This window comes from Grampus griseus (assembly GCF_964374135.1).
Source record: "Grampus griseus genome assembly, chromosome: 18".
NCBI lineage: Eukaryota > Metazoa > Chordata > Mammalia > Artiodactyla > Delphinidae > Grampus > Grampus griseus.
In genome coordinates this window covers 9454752-9466815 of record NC_139012.1, presented here as the reverse complement: position 1 = coordinate 9466815, position 12064 = coordinate 9454752, and the positions used below count along the sequence as shown (strand labels likewise).

Below are 12064 nucleotides of genomic sequence, written 5' to 3'. Positions count from 1 at the left end.
TGAGCCTGCGCGTCTGGAGCCTGTGCTCCGCAACGGGAGAGGCCACAACAGTGAGAGGCCCGCGTACCGCAAAAAACAAAGCAAAACAAAAAAAACTGGATTTGTGAATTACAAATTCTATACGCTATCCATAAAGATTGATTTTATGTTCAAAGGACTTCACAATGAGTATTCAGAAAAATACCTAGATGAGAACTAAGAGAAAATAACCACATTTACATATCAGAATACTAATTTCTATGTGTGTACCCTTTTCATCGTGTAGGAAAAGAGTACGTGTTAGTAGTTTGTGGTTACAGAACAGCTAGACACAAACACACACACACACTAGACAGAGCCCCCAGTACAATAATTCTATTTTTCCCCTGTGGTAACATATACTCAGGTATGATGCAGTCATCCCTAAAGATTATTGAGTTACCCTTGCAAAACTCACTTTGAAGTGGGATTAACAAGATTAGTTCATTAATACATAAAACTCGGGGGCTTTGCAGTCTCTGCATTTCCAGGACTTGGGCATTATGTTTCTACACCTTTATCTTGCTGTTCTCACCGTTACGGCCTCAAATGTAAAAACCTCTCAAGTAACCGATAATGCATTTCTACCACTTTCTTTCCAAAGTAAAAAATTATTTTAAAGGACAAAATGCTTCTAGGTAGAACACTGACACCAACAGAAAATACAATTAAGTATTGAGCAGAATGGTTGAGGTAATTTTAACATGCCACTGGATCAATTAGTACACAGTAATTTGCCAGATATTCAGTGTTTCAGCAAACCCTTGGGCAAAGTCTCTTGTTAAGCAAATGACTGGAATATTAAATAATTGAAATGAAGTGCTACAATGTACCACATTCCATAGTTTTCCCTAGTCACATTAGGAACAGAATGTCTAATGAAGTTATTATTCATTAAAAATTTAAATAACATGGTATTTTAGTCCTGGTAGTTAATGGTTTAACAAGTCTGAGGAATTTCTAACTGGTCCCAAAGACTGACCATCAGCAATAAAATGGTAAAATCAGGGTATTTCAGGTTTTCAGGGCTCAGAGAACCAAAGTCTGACACAATCAAGTTTTCCTGACATGGTTCCTTTTTCCTTTTCTTGGTTATCGTCATTGCACAAATGATGCATAAAAATTAATAAGAACTTTGCATACAAATTCCTACAAGGTGTTCTTTGGTTTTTTTAGATAAACACAAGGGAACTACTACCCAAGGCAATTCTTCTGTCTACCCATTTCAATGTACAAGCATTCTCACATAATGTAATTTTAAATTAAAGGCTCACTGCTATTTCTCCTGGGTATACATTTGGCTTTGCTAAGTCTATAAAAACAGTCTTGTAAAGGACTCAAACTGCATTAGAAAAATAGTTAACCCATTTATGGTACCTGTGGAACAATTTCTTAATAATTTCCTCCTTTATATTAATATGATATTTCACATTAGAGTTTATTTCTCCATGGACATTAAGAGAATGCCTCTTACCTCGTCCCTAGGTAAAAGTTGTCTAGAGAATTTTTGAACAGTTTGAAAGTTGATTTTTTCTGTTATTAATATTGCAAGAAACATAGAATTCTAATTGAAATTGGAATAAAACCAATGTAGGAGTTGGGTATATGGTAAGTAGAGTTATCTAAATTGCAAGTTCTTAATACAAAAATTTTTTTCCATTGCTTCTATTGATAACGTTAATTGCTGGTTATAGGATAGAAAGCAAAACGTTAAATGGCAATATTTAAATAATGAATAATGCAGTAGGTGTCATTATTTCTTCTGAAGTTACATCATTTTTTTTTTACCATTTAACACAATAGCAAAAATAATGTGAGTAATAAGTACTGACTGCAGAGGAGGTGCTTGCAAATGAACGTGCATCTTTGCACTGTGAGCATTTTACGTGCCTCCTAATAAATACAGTTGTTTCCATACCACAATAAATATGCAGCTCCTAAGGGAAAATAATTGGCCATGACAAGGATCTGGATCTCTTATGCACTCAGCCTCAGGTTTAGAGAGTGGAAACAGTGTTATAAAGGGTTCAGAGTTGAGAGACAGATGAGTTAACTGGAGAATGTAACACAAATGGGGAGTCAGTGAAGGTCAACCCCTGTCACGATGCCCTTGTGAAAGGCATTCACAGCTAATTTCTTGCGTGACATGGATGCAAGCTCCTCCTCTCATGACATAAACCAGTATTCACCATTTGTCAGGCTAGTACCTTTCGGTACTATTTGTACCAGCATAAGAGTAAAGTAGAATAATGTTTCCTGGTTGTCCAAATACCTATTTCTGCTAAATAGTGCCCTGGATCCAGGATTAATAACCAAATAAAACATCTCCATCTTGTCAGAGATGTAGCAATTCCAAAGCCTCACAAAAATATCTCGTTCCCATTCAGTATCTTTCTCTACTGGGACAGCAAATAACAACCAATTATGATGCTTTTGCATGGGTTGAGATGTACCTATTAACAAGTGACTCATCTCTTCATTTATGTAGTTGTCAGATCTTAAAACCAATATCTAACTCTAAATAAAACTCTCAAGAGATCTACTATGTCCTTACTCAGAAGTACACTATGTACCTTTCCACGAACTTGCAATCCAAATTGAATACATCACCTTAAGACAAACAGCCAACATTCAGTGAAACCCTAAGTAGCTCAGAGCACAAAACACCCTTCCATAATATAGAGAAACAATTCAAAGTTAAAATGTATGGAGTTTACATATACAAAAACTATATATGTGAACAATATAGTTTTCACTATAGGAACAATTTTTCCAATTTTAGTAAATAATGTGAAGAAAAACAGCCAATTTGGTTTTTCAGTAATGGTAACTATAGGAGTTTCTCTGGAAAAAAATGAGTCATAGTTTTATGAATTATTTTCTAAATAATATTTCTTTTTTGTTTTGTTTTTTTTTTTTTGCAGTACACGGGCCTCTCACTGTTGTGGCCTCTCCCGTTGCGGAGCACAGGCTCCGGACGCGCAGGCTCAGTGGCAATGGCTCACGGGCGTAGCTGCTCTGCGGCACGTGGGATCTTCCCGAACCGGGGCACGAACCCGTGTCCACTCTCAACCACTGCGCCACCAGGGAAGCCCTAAATAATATTTCTTATTAATTCCCAGTAACTAAGAAATGGAATGTAAATTACTAAGAAATGGGCTGCATTGAGGAAACTGATAGAAACACCCAATTTCTGTTCAGAGCCCACCCTGAACTCATGGCTCATGGGTTCTCAGAGTCCCTGGCAAGTAGCTTACATACAACCCATTCCCAGAAATAGAAAGAATTCTCTAAAAGTAAAATATGTAATCAGAAACAAACTCCTTCAACTTTACTTGGGTGGATGGTGTATACAATTTCAAGAAGGAGGCATTCCACATACACAATTTTTTAAAGAATCACAATTTTCCCCCAATTTTAGTAGTATTAATTACTACTTTAATGTTAGAGCTGATTTGTCATTCATTATATGGTATATCGGCCTTCTTAGCATTTATGTATTTGGGTTTTTTTTGCAAAAGTTTTTTCATGGTGTGGAGAATGAAAACAAAGAGTTCATTCTCAAATATTATCTATTGATTTAGGACTCAATTTTTCAGGTAGTGTTTGAAATTCCTTACATATAAAAACTCCTTTCACCATCTACCATCCATCCTCTACAAATAACAGGTTTTTAAAAAATTGAAACATTTAGATCTAACCTAAATTTTGTTTCTATCTACAGTATTTTATAGTTTTCACCCTAAAGTAGGATAAAATTGCAAAATGCAATGATATTTTTTCTTTGACACTACAAGTATATCATTTATGAACATAGAGAAACAATGAAGTCCTTTCTCTAATTATCATTATTCATGCTCTTGCTTTAACTTGTTCAAGTGGTAGCGACAATTTACTAGAAATCAGGGTCTACTTTTTTGCCTTGAGATTCTTTTTTAAGGTGAAGACAGCATTACCACTCACCCATTAATGTAAACATGACCATGTCATAGAGGCAGACATTGTGTACCCGAGTTCTGCCTCTGTGAGTTTATCATGCCCTTTCAGGAAAGGAAATGTGTAAATAAGTGCTTTTCTGCAATTCGAACTCGAGAAATTAACAGACTCCTATCTTCTTTGCTGATGTTTAATGTTTTTTTGTGGGGAAAAAAGATAAGTGGAATGCATAATAAATAGCATGAACAAGGAAGGCACTCAAGGAATAGATTCATAAAATTTGCTGGTGAAACTGATTCCACCTTAACAATAAGCAATCAAGAACTATAGATTGAAGACGTGCTACGTACCCACCACTATCAAAGGAGTGATAGGAAACGTACAAACATAATCATGGAATCGCAGGTTCAGAGAAAAGACTCTTAGAATTCATCTAGTGAAGATGCCCTCTGAATGATTTCCTCATATCTATTGGACTTTAGAGGGTTTTGGTTGTTGGTTGGTTTTTAAATCGGGAATTTTTCACGTATCTTTGAAGCTCCAGCACGTACATACAGCACAATAGCTGTCAGTGGGAGGCATACAATAATACTGGTTGATTTGAATGAGCAAATAAATGAATTTATGATTATACACAACTCTACAGAGTGCTTGATTCTTCAGCCTATATTTAAGTGCTGAACAATTATACTGAGCAGAGATGATCTTCTATATATTTCTTGCACACTCTTGTTATCAGACATATGTGTTTAATTTTTGTGAGGTGTAGGGGCTTTGGTATAGTTAAGAAATTTACATAATGGTGGGCCCACATGGGATCACCCCACTCTCTTCACAGGACCTGGAAAAGAAGCTCCAAGCATCAGGAACCTGCTGATTGTCTAGGGCAGAAGGAGGCCTCCTTTGTTCCAGAAATGGGACTTGTGTGGGAAGGTCCTGCTTAGAGGAAAACAGACTTGTCTCCGAGGAAACAGAGGCTTAGGAAAAATACACAATTTATTAAATATAGATATATTTATTTTATAAGTAATTTTTTAAAAAAAATCCTAAAAAGAGTTCACTTCTGAAGCAACCCAGCTTTGTTGTCATTGCAAACCTGCTCTGACAGGATGTCCTTGTTCTGAGCCAGCCCTTCAGGTCAGCAGAGCACGATGGCCCCAGGCTGATCATCTCAGGGGGAACCCCTGAGCTTTTCACATGGTGAAGAGACTAGTTTTCTTTCAAGTTTGCAAACCAGCTGTTACTAGTTGCAAATTCAATGTCTTTGTTTCTATTTCTCTGACTTCATTTTCTCAAGTCTCAGCAAGATTCCTGTCTTTCTCTGTATTATCTTGGTGCTCAAGGACACATTTCTTGTCCTATTCTTTCCAGATTGAGCAGAGTGATCACAGCTGGGTCTTTTCTCTGTGCAGTTCCTCAAAGGCCAGCTCATTTGATCAGTGGGACAGGCGAGCACTACTTATGGTCACATCATTCTGCTTACTTCAAAGGGGCTTGAACTGGACCATGAATTTGTAAATAACAACAATAATCATAAAGCAATGGTAAATATAAAATCATGTCATCTCAGAGTCACAGCTCCTGAGACAGTGATGCAGACCCTTGTTTATCAAGGGGGACTCCTTCAGGCACGTGTGTTAGAAATGCCTGGGACACATATTCAAGATTCTGATTTTGAGGAGTATCGAACTCACTGAGTGGGAACCTTTTAGGTTAATGTCCTGGGATCTGGATATGTACAATGCTATCTGAGTAAGTCTTATGTATAATGAGGATTGCGAGTTACTATAAGAATCTCCAAAGGCCTGATACTTTGTTCCCATATTATTAGCAGCATTTCTGTAAAGGCACAAGTTATGAATTTACTCAGCTAGTCCACTGCTCTACTACCCGGTGTCCAAAATTGCCTCTATCGATTCCGTATATTTAGAAATCAAGCAAAATATATTAGAACGCTTTTTCAAGAAGTTATGATACTTAATGTTCTTTCTGATATCTAACTTCATCCATGCAGATGCTGTTGACCCTATTTCTGCAACTTGTCTGACATTCAGCAGGAAAAGGAAAACAGTCACCATCCATCACAGAACAATTCTTTCTCCATCTGCACACCATTCTTAAGACAGCCCTTTGGTGTGATTCTTCCAGGATACATGAGTCAGCATCCAGCAGTGGGATTATAACCCACCTGGAAATCCTGGCTCCAAAACTGAATGCAGCATCTTCCTCCACCCAGGCTCCCTCCTCCTTCTGGGTTTTGTTTCCTTCCAGGGAAGCGTCACCTCACCAGGTTCTGAGTTAATCATACCAGAGTGAGCCGTGATTCCGTCACCTCCCCTACCCAGACAACTGCAGAGTTCTTCCCATAACTCCCCAAGAGACACTTTCAAATATCTCTCATCCTTTCCAGTCCCTTAATTCCCAGGTTGCCAACACCAGTGTCTCTAGGCCCAGAAACAAAGTTAACATGTGTGTAGAAACAAAGTTACCGTATATATAGTGTCTTCCCTTAGAAATGAACTTATTTACAAAACAGAAGTAGAGTCACAGATGTAGAAAACAAACTAATGGTTACTGGGGATAAAGTGGGGGGAGGGATAAATTGGGAGATTGGGATTGACATATACACACTATTATATATAAAATAGCTAACTAATAAGGACGTACTGTATAGTACAGGGAACTCTACTCAGTACTCTATAATGGCCTATATGGGAAAAGAATCTAAAAAAAAGAGTGGATCTATGTATATGTATAACTGATTCACTTTGCTGTACACCTGAAACTAATACAACACTGTAACTCAAATATACTCCAATAAAAATTTAAAAAAAAAAAGGAGTAGCTGTCATTGTGGCCAAACTGTAGACTGTAGAGTACTTGCCCAACCTAAAGGCATTCAGATCACAGTGTGTGTGTATGTGTGTGTGTGCATGCATGCACACACACACACACACACACACAGTCTGTCCAAAGAAAACACATGTTTGCGGTTTGCAATTTCTACTTAATTCCCTTTTTTCTTTCTTTTTCTTTTATTCCCCCATTCCCCTACCTTCTTGCCCCTGGCAACTGCAGTTCAAGTCTCTGCTTCTATGTATTTGACTTGTTTAGATTCCATGAGTGAGATCATGCAGCTTTTTTCTTTATGTGTCTGGCTTATTTTACTTAATATAATGCCCTCCAGGTTCATCCATGTTGTTGAAAACGGCAGGTTTCTTTCTTTCTTTAGGCTGATAATATTCCATTGAATACACTCAGCATCCCTCACCTGGACTACTGCAATGGTTTTCACACTGCCACTCACCTCTTTCCACTAATTCTTACAGGTATAATCCTTTGGAAGTTAAATACAGCTACAATACTAACCAGGCATAGCTACCATTCTGGAAGGGGAAATAGGTGAAAATGGTTATGGGGATAGAGAAGAAAAAATATTTTAAGTGTGATTGGAAACTCCAGACTGTGCTTCTAGAAGGAGGATTTTGTTTTCTCCACCCCATAGTGGGAGGCCGGAGCCAGGAGTCAGGTGGATTCCAGGCATGTGATGGAGGGAGTGAAGGTGTGACCTGCCCTCTCTCCCCTCCTCGTGATGTATCTTCCCCATTTTCTTCCCTTGGCCATTTCCTTTTCCCATCCTCCCTTCATTCTCTTTCTTTTCTGCCCCTTTTCCCCAATGCTGCCTAACGCATCTTCCTACTTCTGATTTATTATCTCCTTTTCTTTTCACTTCTCTTTTTTTCTCTCTTCTTCCTATTAGTATCTTCTCCATCTCAACCTCAATTCCTTCCTCCAAATTCCACAAAATGGCACTGGAACTTGGAGAGCCTGAACGTCTATTTATTTATTTTTATTGCCTACTATCAACCTAACAGTAGAAGAATAGGATATTTCACGTTTTCCTTTTGTCCAAAGACGACTTAAAATTAGTTATATGTAGTCTACCATTTGCTTTTGTTTCTAAATTGTTTTTTCCTTCTGGTAAGTGACCTTAAGTAGAACGACGGCATTCTTGCCTTTGTCATAATCAATCATATTCTGTGCATCAGTATTCAGGGTCATAGGAACTACATGAATGCTGGAGAGAAATTAACTGAAGCACTATAGTTGCTTTCTTATTACTAGAAATTATCTGAGCCAAAATACCAAGAAAGGATAATAGCCATTTTGAGCCTGGATGATATATCCAACTGAGTCATAATGTGGAAGAGACCACAGGAAAACTTGATAAAAAAAGAAATATATATTCAGCATGGTAAGTAAACCTTTAGAATAGGTGTAAATTTTAAAACTATTATTTAACATTTCATACAAAGAAATAGAAACACTCTGATCAGAACTGTAATCATGGAAATAAATGTGTGTGTAATTTAGGCACAATGTGTAATTCCATTGAAACACATACAAACTAAATACACACAAATTTTACATATATATATATATATATACACACACACACACACAACACATATATACATTCTCAAAAGGTGTTAGATATTGTTTGTGCAGAAAAACATGCATATAGAGTCATAGATTCTTAGAATAACAAAGACATTAACAATCATCTCAAATTTAATATACTTTTAAGATAAAGAATTTGACCCATTCAGAGAGACGAAGAATGAAAGATGAAAAATGGAAGGGGCACCTCTGTGTAACCAGCTGAATGGAAACCTGCTCAGTTATAGTTTTGCCTCCCGGCTCCCAGGGGTCACATCAAAGTACAAAAGGCTGGTCCCCAGGATGAGCAGTCATCAGATGCTACTGAGGCCCTTGGCTCACCTGCAATGGATAGTGATGGCCAGTGACAGTCACTGTAGCTCAGATTACATGATTAATCTCATGTACTGCCTGGTACCTAAAGAAAAACAGAACACTGGGAGGCATGGCTAGGGTACCCCACCAGCACTGGGATAAACAGTGACCAGTTTCCTGAGGATGGATGTCCAGAGATGCTATTCAGAGACAAGATGGATATCAGGGATGAGCAAAGAACTCACACATCACTCCATGGGCACAGAAATACAAGTGCACTATAAATAGTTTATAGTTGGTCAACATGCATTTTTCCTAAATATCATTTTAAACTAATTCTTTAAAAAAGTATTTCCTTGTCAGTTTCTGTTCTGTGACCATGCAGCCTGCATTCTATCTTCAAGCAAACTGTTTGTATCTAACATCAAATCTCTTGAGAGGCATCTTCAAGAAACATATTACAATCATTATGACCACAAAAGAAATGACTCTTGTCATGTTGAAGAAGAGATTCTACAGGGAACAAGTACCTTCAGCATCAGAAATGTGATTATTTACATCTCAGTCAAGATACTTTCTTTCATCCCCCTGAGGTGGAATTATCTGACAAATTAAATATCTTTATTTGGATGGCAAGGGATTATGAGAGTCACTTCCTGAAATACAAATAGAGGAATATACACTCCAAGTCAGATCCCTAGTGTGACTTTCATTTAATGGAACTCACTTTGAATGATCTGAGTATTTTATTGCCTACATTCTAAATTTATAGATCCTCAATGAGAGCGGTCTCATATCAGACACTAGTCTAATTTGTTCTTTTTAAAGTGGGCATAAGCTTAAAACAGATTCCTTTGTTTCTCGGACTTCAATCTTCATTAACTTTTTCCTTTAAATCTTAGCTTGAGTGGAGTTTTCCTTTTCAAAAAGCTATTCAGCTTATTTCAAAACTTCTTAGTTGGGTTAACCACGTCGGCTTTAAAAATTTAAGCTCAAACGTTACCTGTGATACATTTTAAGAATATTAAGCACCCAGTATATAATATCAACCTTTTCTCCGATAAATATCATTTTCTACGATTTTTTAACTTGAGAATCTCCAAAGGAAACAGATTATATTTCAAATGATACTTCTTAATAATTGAAATTAAGTTTCTTCCCTAGGTAACAATTCTCTAAAGATTTTTATTACATCATCTTGTGTTTATAACTTCTTCTTAGAATGGGTGCCAGACCATATTATGAAAACTGGTTGGCGCATGAAAGCAGTACAGTGAAACAGTTAAAAATGTAAGCTAATGAGTCAGACTAATAAGGCTCAAATCCCGTCTTCTCTGTCTACTCCATGGGTGACTGCACAGATTCTTAAGCTCTCTGTTCATCAGTATTATCATTGTAACAATATTTGCTTAATTGGTTGGGAGAATTAAATGAGCTAAGACTGTAATGCACTTAGAACAGTGGTAGGCAGAGTGCACTAGATACATATTAACCATTATTATTATTACATATTATAGTAATTGTTCTATTGTGTTGTTCTAGATTATTATTTTAGTAGGCTCTCAGAAACTAATTATGGAATAAAGGACTGAATGTGGGAAAACATTCTTTTTCCCTGAAATATTTGAAGTTCAAATTTCATCACCTTGAAATAAACAGAGCACTTTAACCGTAGAATATTAGTAAAAACTGGAAATCGCATTCAATTTTTATCTAAATCCTTTTCCTACAGGATGCTGGGGATTCTAAGGGCCTGGCCTGGGCAGGGGACGTTTTAGGGTAAGGCTGGGTGAATAGAGCGCTCCTTACCAGGTCCTGGGTTCAGAGCAAAGAGTCAAAAATGAGAAGAGGAGAAAACCAAGATCTGCAAATCAGAGAATCAAGACACCAAAAGGGAGGCACAGAAGCCAAGAACCTGGAGAATCTGGAAGGTGAGAGTAGAAAACAATGGGTCAGATAAAAAGCTTGATGGTGTTACTGGGACTAATCCTAGGGCAGGTGCTACCCACAGATCTGATTTTTGGGTGGAAAGGCCATATTTAAGGTGCCGAGGACTGGACTGGGCAGCTAGCTCTGTCCTCACTCTATTCTTGCTGCACCACTTAGACTGCACTGAACAGAACCAGCACTTGGATTTTAAGCTAAGACACATACTCACGATGATATTCTCTACCTTTTAGAAAAACGGCATACATGTGCAACCTCATCACAAGAAAACAGAAAGCATCTCAGAAGCAAAAAGATCAAACAAACATTTACATTTCCCCTACATCAATGCATATACCTCAGCAGGACAACATGATAAAATCATCAGCAGAAACAGAACTAGAAGCTATGGCAGAAACTGCATCTAATAATTTTTAGGCATCTCAGAGATTACTTGCGGGTAAAAGAAACAAAAATAACAGAACAAATGTCAAATCAATGAAACTGACTTTTATCTGAAATAAGGTATCTCTAGAAAATGATCTTTATCTGAATCGAATTCTTCCTAAAGGGGAAATAGGGAATTCTAGCTTCCTCTTGCTCCCAGTATGTTGAATATTCATCTTGTGAAACAGAATGCAATTTGCATAATGTAGGGCCCAGGTCTGTGTGCAGGAACACCCGTCAGGGAAGGTGGAGGAAGGTTCCAAATGACAAGAGTATTTCCCAGCTCACCACGAAGGGAATCTGCAGCTCACATTTCATCTTCTTTGACAGATTTCCCGGATTTGCTGAAGAAAATGTATCACATTGCATGGGAGGCCCCAGAGGATGCTTCTTCTCTGCTTAAGTTTTAGGTGTGTGTGTGTACGTATGTATGTTTACATGTGGTTTTTTTGGTGATGATATTTAACAACAGAGTTTTAAAGAATTTATACTAAGATGACATGCAAACCTAAATAAGAGAATTTTCTTTGAGCCTCCATGATTTTATCCACTTTTGCTCAAGGAATAATGGAAAGAAGTATTTTCATCTAAGTCTCTATTGCTTGGACTTGTGACAGATATGAATTCTAGCTGCATTATAATATATGGATACAGTATACCTGGATATGAATTATTTGTAAACAGTAAATATTACAGAAGAGACTAGAAGGTGCCCAGCTACTAGTATACATGAACTTTAAACCGAGACTTGTTTAAATTTAAATGCAATATCCATTTTGATAATAGAATTATTTTCCCAATAAAGCATTTACTCAATCTGAATTCTCACTTTTAAAAGAACTAATCTCTCCTAAATTTACTTTTGTAGAATTCCCATTTATTCTGTTTCTTTTTATAAAATAATCTTTTACAAGAAACTCCCTAAGACAAGCACAATTCTAAACAGTAGAAAAAGATTATATCAATATCAACGCTTTCAAAA

The 12064-nt window shown here is 37.1% G+C and overlaps 1 protein-coding gene across 3 annotated transcripts in view; it reads right to left on the bottom strand.

Annotated features, from left to right (window-relative positions):
- FGF14 (fibroblast growth factor 14) overlaps positions 1-12064 on the bottom strand; it is a gene marked incomplete at both ends in the record, with an annotated part of 613902 nt that overhangs the window by 96769 nt on the left and 505069 nt on the right. The gene's annotated exons all lie outside the window — the stretch shown is intronic.